Source organism: Polistes fuscatus, unplaced genomic scaffold (assembly GCF_010416935.1).
Source record: "Polistes fuscatus isolate 324 unplaced genomic scaffold, CU_Pfus_HIC Scaffold39, whole genome shotgun sequence".
In the NCBI taxonomy this organism is placed as follows: Eukaryota; Metazoa; Arthropoda; class Insecta; order Hymenoptera; family Vespidae; genus Polistes; species Polistes fuscatus.
Window position 1 is genome coordinate 184,687 of NW_025113117.1, and position 14,592 is coordinate 199,278.

The 14,592-nt window shown below is 32.8% G+C and overlaps 1 non-coding gene across 1 annotated transcript; it reads right to left on the bottom strand.

Moving 5' to 3' along the window:
* Positions 1-5,670: 5,670 nt before the first annotated feature.
* Trnas-gga lies at positions 5,671-5,745 on the bottom strand. Its single transcript has one exon. It is a non-coding gene; the product is annotated as a tRNA-Ser (tRNA).
* Between the last annotated feature and the right edge of the window lie 8,847 nt (positions 5,746-14,592).

Consider the following 14,592-nt stretch of genomic DNA (forward strand, 5'->3'; position numbering starts at 1 on the left):
TACAATATTGTTATGTATTTAAATTTTTTACTGAATAAAAACACAATCTATATCTATAAAAATTTAACTTTCGTTTGTGCAAAACCGCAAATCTCCAAAAGTACTTTATTGATTGTTTTGAAATTTTGACACAACGTTGCATTCGCATACGGCATGTTTTTATTACATTAATTTATTTATAAAATAAATAATTAATTTTTTAGAAATAATTGTTTATCTGTTTAAAAATACGCGCATAAAATACGGGTGAATCAATCGCCATCTGTTGGCCATCTGTTTATTTTGCGCGGTACATTTAAAAATATGTCTATAATTTTTAAATGTTTATATTCAATTTTTATTTCCATTTATATATCTAATTGAATATTGTGTTTATTTTATTTTCATTTAATCTAATATTTAATTTTGTGTTACATTGTGTTGAAATTGAGTTTAATAATTTTGCATGGTGAATTCGGATTCAGTATACCGCTGTTCTGTCTGAGAACACGTGCTGTGATGTCATGCCTATCTACCAATGATTGCCCAGGAAGTAAGAGCTGTTGTATATCGTCCAAAGCTGGATTGCATGTAAATGTAATGGAGAGATCCGGACGTCCGTAGAACATACGCTATTGCGTCTTGCATATGATGTGGATTGCTGATATATGAAAATGGTAAAATCGTTAGTTATCTAATGTTAGTTATTAGTTAAGAAGAAGAAGAAGAAGAAGAAGTTATATTACCGTCATTTACAACTTTTTCGGGGTATTTAAGCCATTATAAGGAATTTGGATTTCGTCCGAATTGTTTTAATAAGATGCGGCGTCATTGAAGTTGCGAGGGCGTGCGAGGGCATACGAGATTACATTTCAAAATGTAATTGTCTTTATTCTCTCGAATCATTAATCGATATGAATAATAGTTCATTGCGCTGCATTTTTTATTTGTTTCTTCGCCACCGTAAGTAAAGTAAATAACCGTAGTACGATGGAAATTCTTTTTTATCTGTTCAATATTAGCTTTTTTAATTCGTACATATTATTACGCAAAATAAATAACGGGAAAAAACAAAGTTACGTTGACTATAAGATCGACATAGCAGAATCACTATTGAAGAATATGGCCCAAACTCTTGGAAAGTAAATCATAGATTAAGGGGTTAAAGCTAAACTGTATTATAGGATGATTCCCGTAATTTATGAATCGTTTTATAGCAAAATAGTGTATATATAGGATGTCGTTTTGTAGGGAGCTACCTGTACTTTCAAATCAAATGAAAATGATGTTCTATTATCTTGATGCAACACTTTATCAAAAGCTTTTTCTACATCTATGAAGACGGCGGAACAGTACTCCTTATTTTCTAAAGCTGTTATTATAGTATTAGTTAGTCTTTATACTTGTTCAACGGTAGAGTGTTTGTTTCAGAATCCAAATTGATGGTCAGGAATCAGGTTTTTGTCAGAAATTATTCTTTTCATTCTATTGTATATTATTTTTTCCAGCAGTTTAGATGCAGTTTAATGGTAAGAGCGATATCGGTCTATAAGAATTTATATCATGCATATTTTTATTGGGTTTAGGCAGCATTTTAATTTCCGCGAGTTTCCAAGTACTTGGGAAGTGATGGACACGTAATATTGCGTTAAATAATATTGTGAGCATCCTAATTGCTTTAGGTGGCAGTTCTTTTAGTATTCTACCATTTATTAGATCGTAACCTGGTTCTCCTCTTATTTTGATTTGTGATATTATCATTCTAATTTCTTCGGCTGTTGTGCTGTTAATGTTTTCATGAGATTGTGTTTTGCTTCCGAAGTCGTTTACGTTAGTGTCTGTGTGTGTTTGGGTATTGAAGTTGTGTACTGTGAATATGTTTCCTAGGTTTGCTGCGAAAGTTTCCGCTTGTTTTTCTGTGTTCTTCGCATGAGTCGTCAAGATTTCGTATGGCTGGTATTGATTTTACTGGTCTTTTGAATCTTTTTGCTGTTTTCCAGAGAGAGTAATTAGTATCTTCGTGAGGTGAAAGTGATGTCAGGTATCTTTCGAAATCTGCATTGTTGTGATCCCGTATGCTATGCTTTACATCTTTGGTTACTTTGTTTAGTAGTCTCTTATTACTCCTTGTTTTATTTTTCTTCCACCTAGCTTTAACTTGCCTTTTTACTTTTATTTTATGCAAAATAATGCTAGGATATGACGGAATTTTTCTGGGTAAAACATTTTGGGATGTAGATGCCACGCTGCTTTTTGTATAGCATCTGTTAAATTGTTAACTGCATTTTCTATTTGTAAAGAGGTCTTGAGCGTAATGTTACAGTTAATTTCGATTCTAAAGTTTCTTTAAAGATTATCCATCTTGTGCTTCCATTGGCGATTTTTTATATAGGATAGGTTTTTTGTGTATGTTATTATTATAGATGAATGGTCTGAGCTGAGATCAAGTGATGATCGGTTTTGAAGTGAATTAGGTTTAGGCCTTTTAGGACGCCGAAGTCTAGTAAATCGGGAGTTTTATTGAAAGCTGAGGGCCAGTATGTTGGTTCATCTATCGTGAGGATTTCTAGATTCGCGTTTGTTATGTATGAGTTTAAAATTTTATCACGTGGTGAGGTTGTTTTTGATCCCCAATTTGGATACTTGGCGTTAAAGTCGCCAGCTGCTATAAATTTATTACCTAGTTCCTTGAAAAAGTTGTTCCATTAGTCGATTGTAATTTTAAATTTTGGCGGTGCATAAATAGTCGAGAGTTTGAGTGAATTACCCTGTGTTTTCAATGTAATTGTGGTGGCTTGAAGGTAATCGTTGTCTGTTTTACTGTGTAGATGATGTTTTATCTTGTTTTTAATAATTATGGCAGTTCCATTATGCGCTTTACCTGAAGGATGTTTTGTGTCATACATGGTGTAGTATGGAATATTTATATAGTTTGTATCTGTGAGATGAGTTTCAGATACGAGTAGAATGTCTATGTCATGCGTGTATATGAATGCTTTGGTTTCTTTAATTCGTTGTTGTAATCCGTTGCTGTTCCAAACCGCTATTTTTATTTGTGTATTCATTGTTTGTTCTTATAAGTAACGTTTTTGTTAATAGTTGTAGCAATGTGGTAATTTGTTGCGTTTGTTATTTTAAGAGAGAATTTTGCTCCATTATCATTGTGGTAATGATTTTTGTATTTTTAATTGATTGTTTTAGTTGTTCTTTAATGTCCGATGTCTCCTCAGTGTTTAAGTCTTTTGTATTTGTATGTGCTCGTTTGGTTACTTAGGAGTAGCTTCTTCTTGATTCAATGTGTTCAAATATTTGTATTTTATCCTTGTTGGCATTTTTGTTTTCTTTATTGTAGTGAATTTCCTTGTAAACATCGTCTAGAATAGGTTTTTTCAATACTTTTTTTCTTAGCGTTGGAAACATTTTGTTGTAGTAGTTTTTTCGTCTGACATCTTTTATAATTTGCTGGGTGGTTACTGTTACAATTTACGCACCTGACTTTTTCGATTTTGCCCTCTTGAGGACAGAGTGCTGTTAAATGTTTTTTTGCACATTTGACACAAGCTGAATTTCGATTTCAGTAATTTTTTATGTATCCATAAGTTTGGCATCGTGTGCATTGTTGCATTTCTCTTTTTGTTTTAGGTGTATTAATTAGATACATATACTTGTTATTTTCCTAAGTAATCAATTCAATAAAAAATAAAGGTAGTGGCTGCTTGGTATCGAGTTTTGTTATATTATTTATTGATCTTACCTTGTGACCAAGTTTGTCTAATTCATTTGTTATTTTGACTATATTGGACTTGGATGAAGTCCTCAAACTTACGATTTATAGCTCTTCTTGTTTTTTTCTTGATACGTGTGGTATCCCGAGTTTCAAGTTTTTAGTGCATTTATTACCTTTCTGAACGTATCTGTGTGGTAGTTTGTACTTTCACTTGGTTGTCTCTAAGTGGTTTTATTACATAGTTATTTTGTCCAGCTGTTTCATCCAGTAAATCGAGCAGAGGGTCCATGATTTCTACGTCGATGTATATTGGTGGTGGTTTTACTGCTTTTTTCTTCTACTGCTTTTCATGTAGTGTTTTGTGTTTCTGCTGAATCGTCGAGTAGATCATAAGAGTTGCTTATGGGTATGTCTTTATTATGGTTATTATTGTTGTTTTTTGTTCACTTATTTTGCGTTTTCTTGAGTTTTGTAACTTGGTTGATTTAGCAGGAATCCAGTTTTGCGAATCTTCCGAGTCTTTATCCATCTCATTTTTCATACACGAGATTCTATTATCTCTTTTGATTATTTTCTTTTCTGTACGAGCAAGGTTAGAGGATTGTTTTGTTTCCATCAACGGTTGACCTATTTCGGTATTATCTCTTGTTCGATTAATGTAACTGCTACCGTTATTAACTATTTGAAGAGGTGGGATGTTAATTTCCATGGTCATAGCTTTTTTGCCATAGGCTTGAACACGCGGTTACCCGCGTGGGTGCAGTGTTACCTCGCTAGGACACTGGTCGCTCACCCTTGTATCTGCGATGTAAACCTAACGTACGTTATACTGTATCTCAACGTAATTATTATTTAAATACTTATATTCTCTCTCGGGAGCGGTAAATAAATACGTCCGTATCTACTAACGATTGAACGAAGAAATGTACATTACCAAGATTTAATTTCGAGTAGTGTTATTTACTTTATTTTAATACATATTGTTAACGAAATTATTGTTCAATTGCGATTTATAATTCTTTTATTCTTTGATTATTATATTATTGTTTACTTTTTTTTATTTTATTTTCTATCATATCAATTATGTTTGAACGAGAACTCAACAAAAAAAATTTTGACATCGTCAAAATTGTAGTGAAGTTCTGAACTATGTTAACGTTTGAATTTGCAATATCCAAGAAATGTTTATTATGCTTATTGCTAGTTTTATTATTATCTCTACCAACGAGTATAATGTAGGACGTTGAATAAATTCCTCTTCCTACTTCTATCGAAAGGCAATAAGATTAAAATTGTTACTCATTAAGTATATGTGAAACCGTTTAGATATCAGTTGAAGTTGTTAAGGTTTATTTTTATTTTATTAAAACATTTTTATTATACATTACAACACATGGATCTTTTATTTATATATACGTGTAATAAATATAATATAAAATATAAAATGTACATATACATGTAGGATTCGTGAAAAAATTGGGCCGTTGGACTGACTGGACCGGGACTCGAACCCGGATCTTCCGCTTTCCGGGCGACTGCTCTTAACCATTGAGCTAACCAATGTCCAATCTCCCCACGAATGCCTATTTAAGTGTTTGGCTTGGAGGTGCTCGCATCCCACATTCTACCCCCCCGCAACCACATTCGACCCCGAATGTCCGTCATTGGAAATCCCCTTCCTTGAACCATCTACCTTCTTTCGTCGTAGACCTCTTACTACACGTCTTAACGTCTCTAGTCCTGAACGCATTGCTGTCTAAAGGCCGTCTTGCCTAGTTCCCCAGCCAATCGTTCACGTCGCCACTATACGTCTTACGTCGGTCTAACCTCTCTATGATAGATGTTCAACTTTTAATTATTTTTCCTTAATTATTGCCCGGCCGTAGAAGTGTGACACGAAGCAAACCTCCATCCCGGCTGAGCCCCCAAAATGTAGGATTCGTGAAAAAATTGGGCCGTTGAACTGACTGGACCGGGACTCGAACCCGGGTCTTCCGCTTTCCGGGCGACTGCTCTTAACCATTGAGCTATCCAGGGCCCACCGTCCAATCTCCCCACGAATGCCTATTTAAGTGTTTGGCTTGGAGGTGCTCGCATCCCACATACATGATCAATAAAAGTAAAATAAATTATTAATGAAAAGTGAATTGCGATTTGTGATAAAAGCGAAACAATAGTCTGAAAGACAAAATTTTAAAAAGATTATCTATTCACGAGCAATAAGTACCTAATAAAAGTGTTCTGTTTTTTGACAACAATGAGTAACAACTATTCTATACACAGAGTTAAGGAAATATCTTATTATCAAAAGCAAGCTCTTTCAATAATAAATATTTACAACCCAGAGACAGAAGGGTTGTTTTAAATGGTTAAATAAATTTGAGTACATAGCAGATATGATTTAGGTACCAAACGAAATGATGCTGGAATTCTTCGAAGAATGGTTGATAATGACGTTCACAGAGATTTCATGCAAAATAACCTTACTTTAATAATAACTGAACTTACATACGAAGATACACTAGAAAAGTACCTTTATCATTTTTCACCCTTGGATGTTGATTTACATCTTAAACGTTTCAAGTGTCGAAATCAATATGAAAATGAATCGATAGAAGAATATGCTATAAATTTAATGAAATTATCAATTAAGTGCAGTTCTGCTAGTGATAAAATGAAATTTTATGCGAACAATTCCTAATTGGAATTCACGACGATAATGTAAGAAATTATTTAAAACAGTTTTTTTGCTTATCGTTCGAAGACATGGTAGAAAAAGCCATTACATTTTTAGACAATAATAAAATGGATTCTTACATTAACCAAGCACTTACATTTATTAATATTTACAAAACAAATAATGGAGTTGAATTTTTTGTGTGGTTTAATAGATTTGAGTTTGTAGCAAATAAGATCAAGATACCTAGCGATAAAATGGGTAAATTCTTCTTTAAAATGGTGCACGATGAAGTCCATACGATTGTCAAAAATGAATTCACTAATATAAACTTTTCTAATGATTCGTACGAAAATATATTAAGGAACTACTTTAATTTTTTTTCTGATAATAACTTGAATCATTTTCACAGAAATCGTTTTTATATTCGAATTCAATACGACGAAGAAACGTTAGAAACATACATCTTTCATTTTAAAAAAATATTTAAAATGTGCAATTATAAGAAAGGATATTCATGTACAAAATTTTGCAAACAATTTCAATATGGAATCCGAAACCTTGAATTAAGAAAATATTTATTAGAAAATCCTTGCTCGTCAATCGATGAAATGGTGGAAAAGGCAATTGATTTTGAAGGAACAAAAGAAATACTTCCTTACATGGATCAAGCACTTTCAATGATTCATATTTACAACCAAGAAACGGAAGATGAGTTTCACGTTTGGTTAAATAGATTTGAGTATGTTGCAGACATAATTAAAGTACCAGAAGTGTTGATGTTGGCATTCTTTAATAAAATGGTTATACAAAATGTCCAAAACAATGTCAAGCAGAGTTGGCTTGGTGTCAACTTCTCCGAACTTTCATATGAACAAACAGTAAGCCATTTTCTCCGTTATTTTCTTTCCTCCGAAGTAAATTTAGATCTAAACGTTTCAAGTGTCGAAATCAATATGAAAATGAAACGACAAAAGAATATGCAAGAAACTTAATGAAATTATCAAGAAAGTGCAGTTCTACGATTAACAAAAATGAAATTTTATGCGAACAATTCTTAAGTGGAGTCCGCGACAATAATATAAAAAATTATTTACAACATTTTGTTGGCTTAACGTTCCAAGAAATGACAGAAAAAGCAATTACATTTTTAGAAACTAATGAAATAGATTCTTACGTAAACCTAGCACTTCCTATAATTCATACTTACAATCAACAAACGGATGATGAGTTTCACGTTTGGTTAAATAAATTTGAGTACATAGCAGATATGATCAAGGTACCAGACAATAAGATGATTGAATTCTTCGGCAAAATGGTGGATAATGATGTCCATGAGAGTATTAGCCAGACTTTCCCTTCTGTCAACTTTTTCGAACTTTCATACGAGGAAAGAGTAAACTATTATCTTCGTTATTTTGACCCTGACAGTGAAAGTGATTTACACAGAAAACGCTTTAAGTGTCGAAATCAATATGAAAAAGAAACGATAAAGAAATATGTTGAGAATTTACGCAAAATATTTGATAAATGCAATTATAAAAATAGCCGAGAAGCAAAATTATGCGAACGATTCCTTGATGGAATCCATGACGATGAAATGAGAACTGATTTAAAACATTGTACTGGATTATCATTCGATTATGTGGTAGAATGTGCTATTGAACTTGTCAATGTTAATCAACTCTTTATCTAAATCCAGCATTTTCAATGATTCAATCCTACAATCAAGAGACGGAAGGTATGTTTTATAAGTGGTTAAATAAATTTGAATACGTGGCAGATTATGTCGGAGTACCAGATTTTAAAATGATTCAATTTTTCAACAATATGGTGAATAGTGATGTCCATATAAGTGTCAGGAAGACTTTCCATTCTGTTAACTTCTCAAAACTTTCATACGAAGAAATAATAAACCATTACCTTTGTTATTTTGTTTCTTCCAAAGCAACTCATTCACACAGAAAGCGCTTCCTGTGTCGAAATCAATATGAACAAGAAACAATAGAAAATTATGCGTATGCTTTACGAAAAATATATGATAAGTGCAATTATACTAATCACCACGACAAAAGATTATGCGAACAGTTCCGGCGTGGAATCCACGATGATCAAATAAGGACCAATTTAAAAAATGTATCCTGCTTATTATTCGACAATATGATAGCACTTGCCATTGCATTGGCAAAAGAAATCAATTTTTTGCAAGAAGAATAAAATGAAATTAAATAAATACAAAACATTATCGACGAGAATACTAAATATTCGAAACCATAAAAGTTGACTGATTAATCAACTTTGACTGATTATTATTTAAGAACAAAGAAGCTCCATTAAAAAAAATTATTGTAGTGCATATTAACACATGAAGAATCTAGTCAAGATGCTACGTTTCTATCCTTAAGGGGGGAGATGCAGTCAGAGGCGTGAAAAATGGAGAATTTTTAATAACTTTTTTTTTATAATAATTAGGTTTATTTTATAAAACTGATTACGTAGAGTTCTTATATTATGTTTGAACATCACTTCTACAAAATTTCCCCAAAAATATTAATTATTTATAAAAATATCGCCATCTTTGTTGGACACTATTTCGCATATAGTGCTTCGCGGTGACCATTAGAACATCTTACTGGATCATCCAAAAGAAAACAAAAAAAATATAAATCATTAGCTTAATAATGAATCATGTCCTTCATCAAAGCTTTTTTATTTTTTTTTGAAAATTACAAAAATTGCGGCTTTTGGCATTTTTTTTCGATTTTCGACAAAAAAGTTGTTAAATATCGAAATTTTTCACATAAACAAAAATTCTTCGATAAAAGACTAATTTTTAGTGTTATTAATAATTAGTAGAAATTTCAGCAAAATCTATTAAGTGGTTATTGAATTATAGTTGTCACCGACTTGACAAACATAGTTTCGAGAAAACGCATTGAAAGATTTTTATTTGGATACGGTATTAAATTTTTATAAGAATTTGAGTTCGATGGATGAAGCTAAACTCTTTTTATGTATTTTGTAATCCGTATATCATAACTTTTTGCCGAATAGTCGAGCATTCAATTTTTTAGAGCCAATGTTTAAACAATTTTTCAAAAAATTATCGTTTTTTGGGATGAATTAATTATTTTTTTATATTTTTTGAAATTTCAAAACGAAATTATTCTTTACAAAATCTTGCTAAGCTCATGGTTTTTGAGTTATAAAGTTTTGAAAATTTTTGAAAGAGTTTTCCAAGTTTACACTTGATTTATATGTAGAAATACTGATTAAATAATTACTTACATCGAATCGTCAATTTCTGCCTCATGCAATAGGGCCTCTGCCGATGTTTCAAAATGTCAATTTGCTGTTATCTTCGAAGCATTCTGGCTTCCCGAGTATTATTGTTTGCGCGTTTGTCAGCCTTCTTTATACACTGAGAATCTATTTCCTGCTTCCATCCGTTACCTATCAATTCTATGAAACTATCTCGGAAACTATTCATCAGATAAACTTGAAATTTTCAGAGAATATTTTCAAAACATCATACTTCAAGAAAATACAAAAGAAGAAAAATCCATTTTTTGAAAATCCTAACTGCATCTCCCCCATTAAACAGTATTTCAGCACGCTATGGACAAAGTTCCACGATTTTATTTTGGATCTGACACAATTAAAAAATATTTTTATATCTAAAATATAAACATTCGTGTTTTACACTAAATGTTTCTAAGGATAAGATTAAAAGAAAAAGTTTAATTGTTACTTATTTGAATTTTTTATTAAATAGGTAGATAATTTATTTATGATATTTAAGCGGTATGTGATGAGATGAGTACGATGAATCGTTAGTATGTGTGGATAAACATACATAGTGTGAGAGTATTGAATGCAAGCAGAGTGAGAAACTGGCTCAATAATGTAAACATCGAAATGTGATAGGCTTTCTTAAAGCGAAACATAAAGAGATATAAAGAAGAATAGACCTAAAACATCAGTTAGCGTTTAGCAGTCAAATAGCGAACTCATCTTATTTACTGTATTAGTATTGTTTATTAATTTATATTTATAATAATATAATAAATTTCCGTGACAAAAGGTTCCTTTATGTAACTAAACTATCATAAACATTTTCAGAATTCCTATTTTGTTCGCCAACTATTTTTTCCGAAATGTAACTAGAGAGAACGAATCAAACATTCGTGTCGAGGGTCATTATAAGTTATGCTTTAGGAGGCCTAAATTATAATTTTTAAGTGTGAAATGTCGAAACGAAGCTGATCATTATTTAATACTTATCAAAATATTATGAGAATATTTATATGAGTAAATATTATAAGTTTCTAATGTTATGTAAATATAAAATCGTCAGAGGAAGTGGAAAATGTAGTTGTTTACTCTGTTCATGAACATCAAGAATTATTCAGGCGAAGATAATCAAATTATTCATTATCTAAATGAATCTTTTCGAATGATATATTATAACGAAAAGAATGAAAAAAAGATTTTTTGGTGGTGGTTAAATAAATTTGAATATATAGCAAATATAACTGAGGTACCAGACGATGAAATGGCTAAATTATTCATTGAAATGGTGCATGAAAATATCCACGAGGGTATCAGGAAGAAATACTTTGCTATCAACTTCACCGAACTGTCATACGAAGAGATAATTATTCATTACATTTGTTACTTTAATTATTCTTCTAAAATTCTTTCGCATAGAAAATCTTTCAAATATCGAAACCCTTACGAACGAGAAGTGATAAATAAATATGCTAATAATTTACAGGATATCTTCTTCTTCTTCTTTCTTTAGTTTAGGCAAATTGCCTGTTTCGTAACGACGTTTTTCTGCCTATTGCACTGTTAAATTGTCGCACCATCGTTTTCGTGGGCGCCCCGTGCTTCTGCGGCCTACCGGTGACTTATCCCGTGCAATTCTGAAAATTCTTCCGTTGTCCATTCTGTTGATATGTTCGTTCCATTCTTTTTTCTTTTTAGTATCCATTCGTTATGTTTTCCACTTTGCATGTTCTTCTTATATCTTCATTCTCTCTCGATCCAGTAGTGTTTTTCCAGCTATTCTGCGAAGAACTCTCATTTCGGTTGTCTCTAGTAACTGTTTCGCCGTGTCTGGTCGAGTTTCTGCGGTATGTGACATAATAGGTCTTACCATTGCCTTGTAAATTCTTGCTTTGGTCTCTATATCCATGTTTTTGTTTCGCCATATTGTGTCATTCAAACAACCCGCTATTCTGGATGCCTTCATTGTCTGTTCTCTTACCTCTGCTTCAACATCACCATATCCTGAGATTTCTATTCCTAGGTACTTAAACCTCATTTCCTGCTGAATAACCTTCCCTTCAATTTCCAGTTTGCATCTTAACGGTGTCTTTGATGTTGTCATGCATTTAGTTTCTGGGCCGATATTTTCATGTTGAATGATTTGGCTATGCAGTTAAATCGGTGTAGTAGACGTTGTAGATCATCCTCATTTTCGGCCACTAATACAGCGTCATCAGCATAGCATAGGATGGTTATTTCTTCACTGCCAATTTTATATCCTTTTAGCAGTCTTACGTTTCTTATTTCGTCCATAATGATGTTAAAAAGCAGGGGACTCAGGGAATCCCCTTGTCGGATACCACGACCTGCATCAATCGGTTCAGTCAAGGCGCCATTTATCTTTGCTTGGATCTTATTGTTTCTATAGATGTCCTCTATGGTCTTGATAAGATTGTTCGGAATTTGCCGGTTATAGAGGAGGTGTATAACATCCTTTAACTGCACTCGGTCGAATGCCTTTTCCAAATCAATGAAACACATATATGCTGGTCTGTTGTATTCAATTGATTTTTCTGTTATCTGTCTTATGATGAAAACCGCGTCTGTGCACGATCTGCCTGATCTGAATCCCTGCTGTTCGTCTTCTAGATTCGTTAAGCTGTTAATTTTATTCGTTATAATCTTTGTTGTTAGTTTTAATGAAGTGTTTAAAAGATTTATTCCCCTGTAGTTTGTAGGCAGCTTTTGTCTCCTTTTTAAACATAACTATAGTTGTACTAGTTCGCAATTCGTCAGGTATTTTGTGTTGGCATAGTATTTTTGGATTAGGAGTGTTAGTTTTTGTGTGAGATGTTGGCCACCATATTTTATTAACTCGTTTTGGATGCCATCTTGCCCTGAGCTCTTCCTATTCTTTAGTCTTCGAATAGCTGTTTCTACATCACTGGACTCAATTTGTATGTCGCTTCTGGTTATTATTTCTGGCGTATTTAGTTCCGTTTGAGGTTCTTCTGATTTATAGAGCTCTGTTAGATAGTTAATCCAATTTTCTTTTGTGATCTGGTTTGTTTCTGTCATTTCATTGACCTCCTTTTTTGATTTCTAATAAATCGCCAGATTTGTTTTTGGAGTCCATAGAAGTCACTCTCCATTCTTTCGAAAAAATCTCCCAATAATTTTGCTTTGTTTGCCTTACTAATGTCGCTGTTTGATTCCGGATTCGTCTATACGTTTCGTATGACTCAGGTTTCATAATGTCCTATAGTTAAGGTATGCTATTTTCTTTTTTTTGCATATTTCCTTAATCTCTGGGCGGAACCAAGGAGTTTTGATCATTCTAGCCCGGTTTTTTACAGTTCGTGTTCCCAGGGCTTATATGCAGCTTCTAAAATGTTGGTTCTTAGTTTCTTCCAGGCTATGTTTATGTTATCTTCTTCTTTTATTGGGTTTTTTTCGATTTTTTCTTTCAACCTGTTCTCGTATAGTTGTTTGGTTGGTAAGTTCCATAGTGACTCGATGTTTATTTTCAATTCTTGAGTTGCTCTTGCAAGATTTCTTTGGGGTTTAAACTTCATTCTTATCTTTGCTAATAGCAGGCTATGATCGCTTCCTACATTCGCGGAATTTAACGTCCTGATATCTAATATTTGGTTTGGTTGGACGTATCTGTTGGTAACAATGTAATCAATTGTAGACCTGTAGCCTCTGGTGTTGCTGTATGTAAATTTATAGTGTTCCTTATGATTGTAAAATGTATTATTAATCCTTAGCTCGTTAAATGTGCATAGCTGTGTCATTAGTTCTTCACTGTCATTTAACACGTTTTCGTTGAACCTTTGTTTTATTCCAGGTATTATTTCGTTTCCGATGCGGGCGTTAAAATCTCCAAGGATTATCATTTGTTGGTTACTTGGTAATGATCCGACTAAATTTTGTAGTTGGTCGTAGAAGGCTTCTCTTTCTTCTTTCGGTTTATTATCTTCGGGTGCATAAATTGACACTATATTTAATTTTTGGTCTTCCGCTTTCATTTTTACCACCAATATTCGTGAAGATATGTAGTTGCATTCTTGTATGTTGTTTTTGTATTTCTTGGATACTGCGATGGCTACCCCTTCTTTTGCCCTGATTTGTTTTTCTACACCACTATAGATCACTAAGTAGTCTTCGTACTGTATTTGTCCTTTGCCTTTCTTTTTGGTTTCTTGTAAGGCGCATATATCGATGTTATTATCTTTCAGTTCTTTCAGGGTTTCTTGATCTTTATTATTAAATGATTTGATGTTCCAGGTAGCCAGACGCATTATATGTTCTTTCTTCCATTTCGTTGTCATTTTCCTTGCATGTGTCGTCATCTGTATATCCGTCCTATTCCGAGGCAGAGTGTCGGTTCTATGAGCCGTAGTCTTTTTTTTACGTTGGGTAGGGAGCTAACCTGATCCAAAATCCTTCCTCCTTTTCCCGGGCTTAGGACCGGCAACATGATCGCTGATTTGCGATCATGCAGGCGGAGTTATTTTACAGGATAGTTATTTACAGGATTAGTTATTTACAGGATATGTACAATAAACTATTTATAGAAAAAGAATTTAGAGGATTAGTTATTTACAGGATATGTACAATAAAACTATTTATAGAAATCGACTAGAAAAAACTATAGTTAAAAAATACTATTATATATACAACAACATGGAACTATTAAAATATTTAAAAGAATTTCCTGTCCCATCGTTACGTTACACAGCAGCCATTAAATTTGCAAGAGCTATTGAACTAGCTCGTTATATATATCCAGCTCTTTCAATGATTAAAGTTTACAACTCAAAGAATGCAGGCCATTTTCATGAGTGGTTACATAAATTTGAATATGTAGCAAATATAATCAAAATACCAGACGATAGAATGTTGAAATTTTTCAATAATATGGTCGACAATG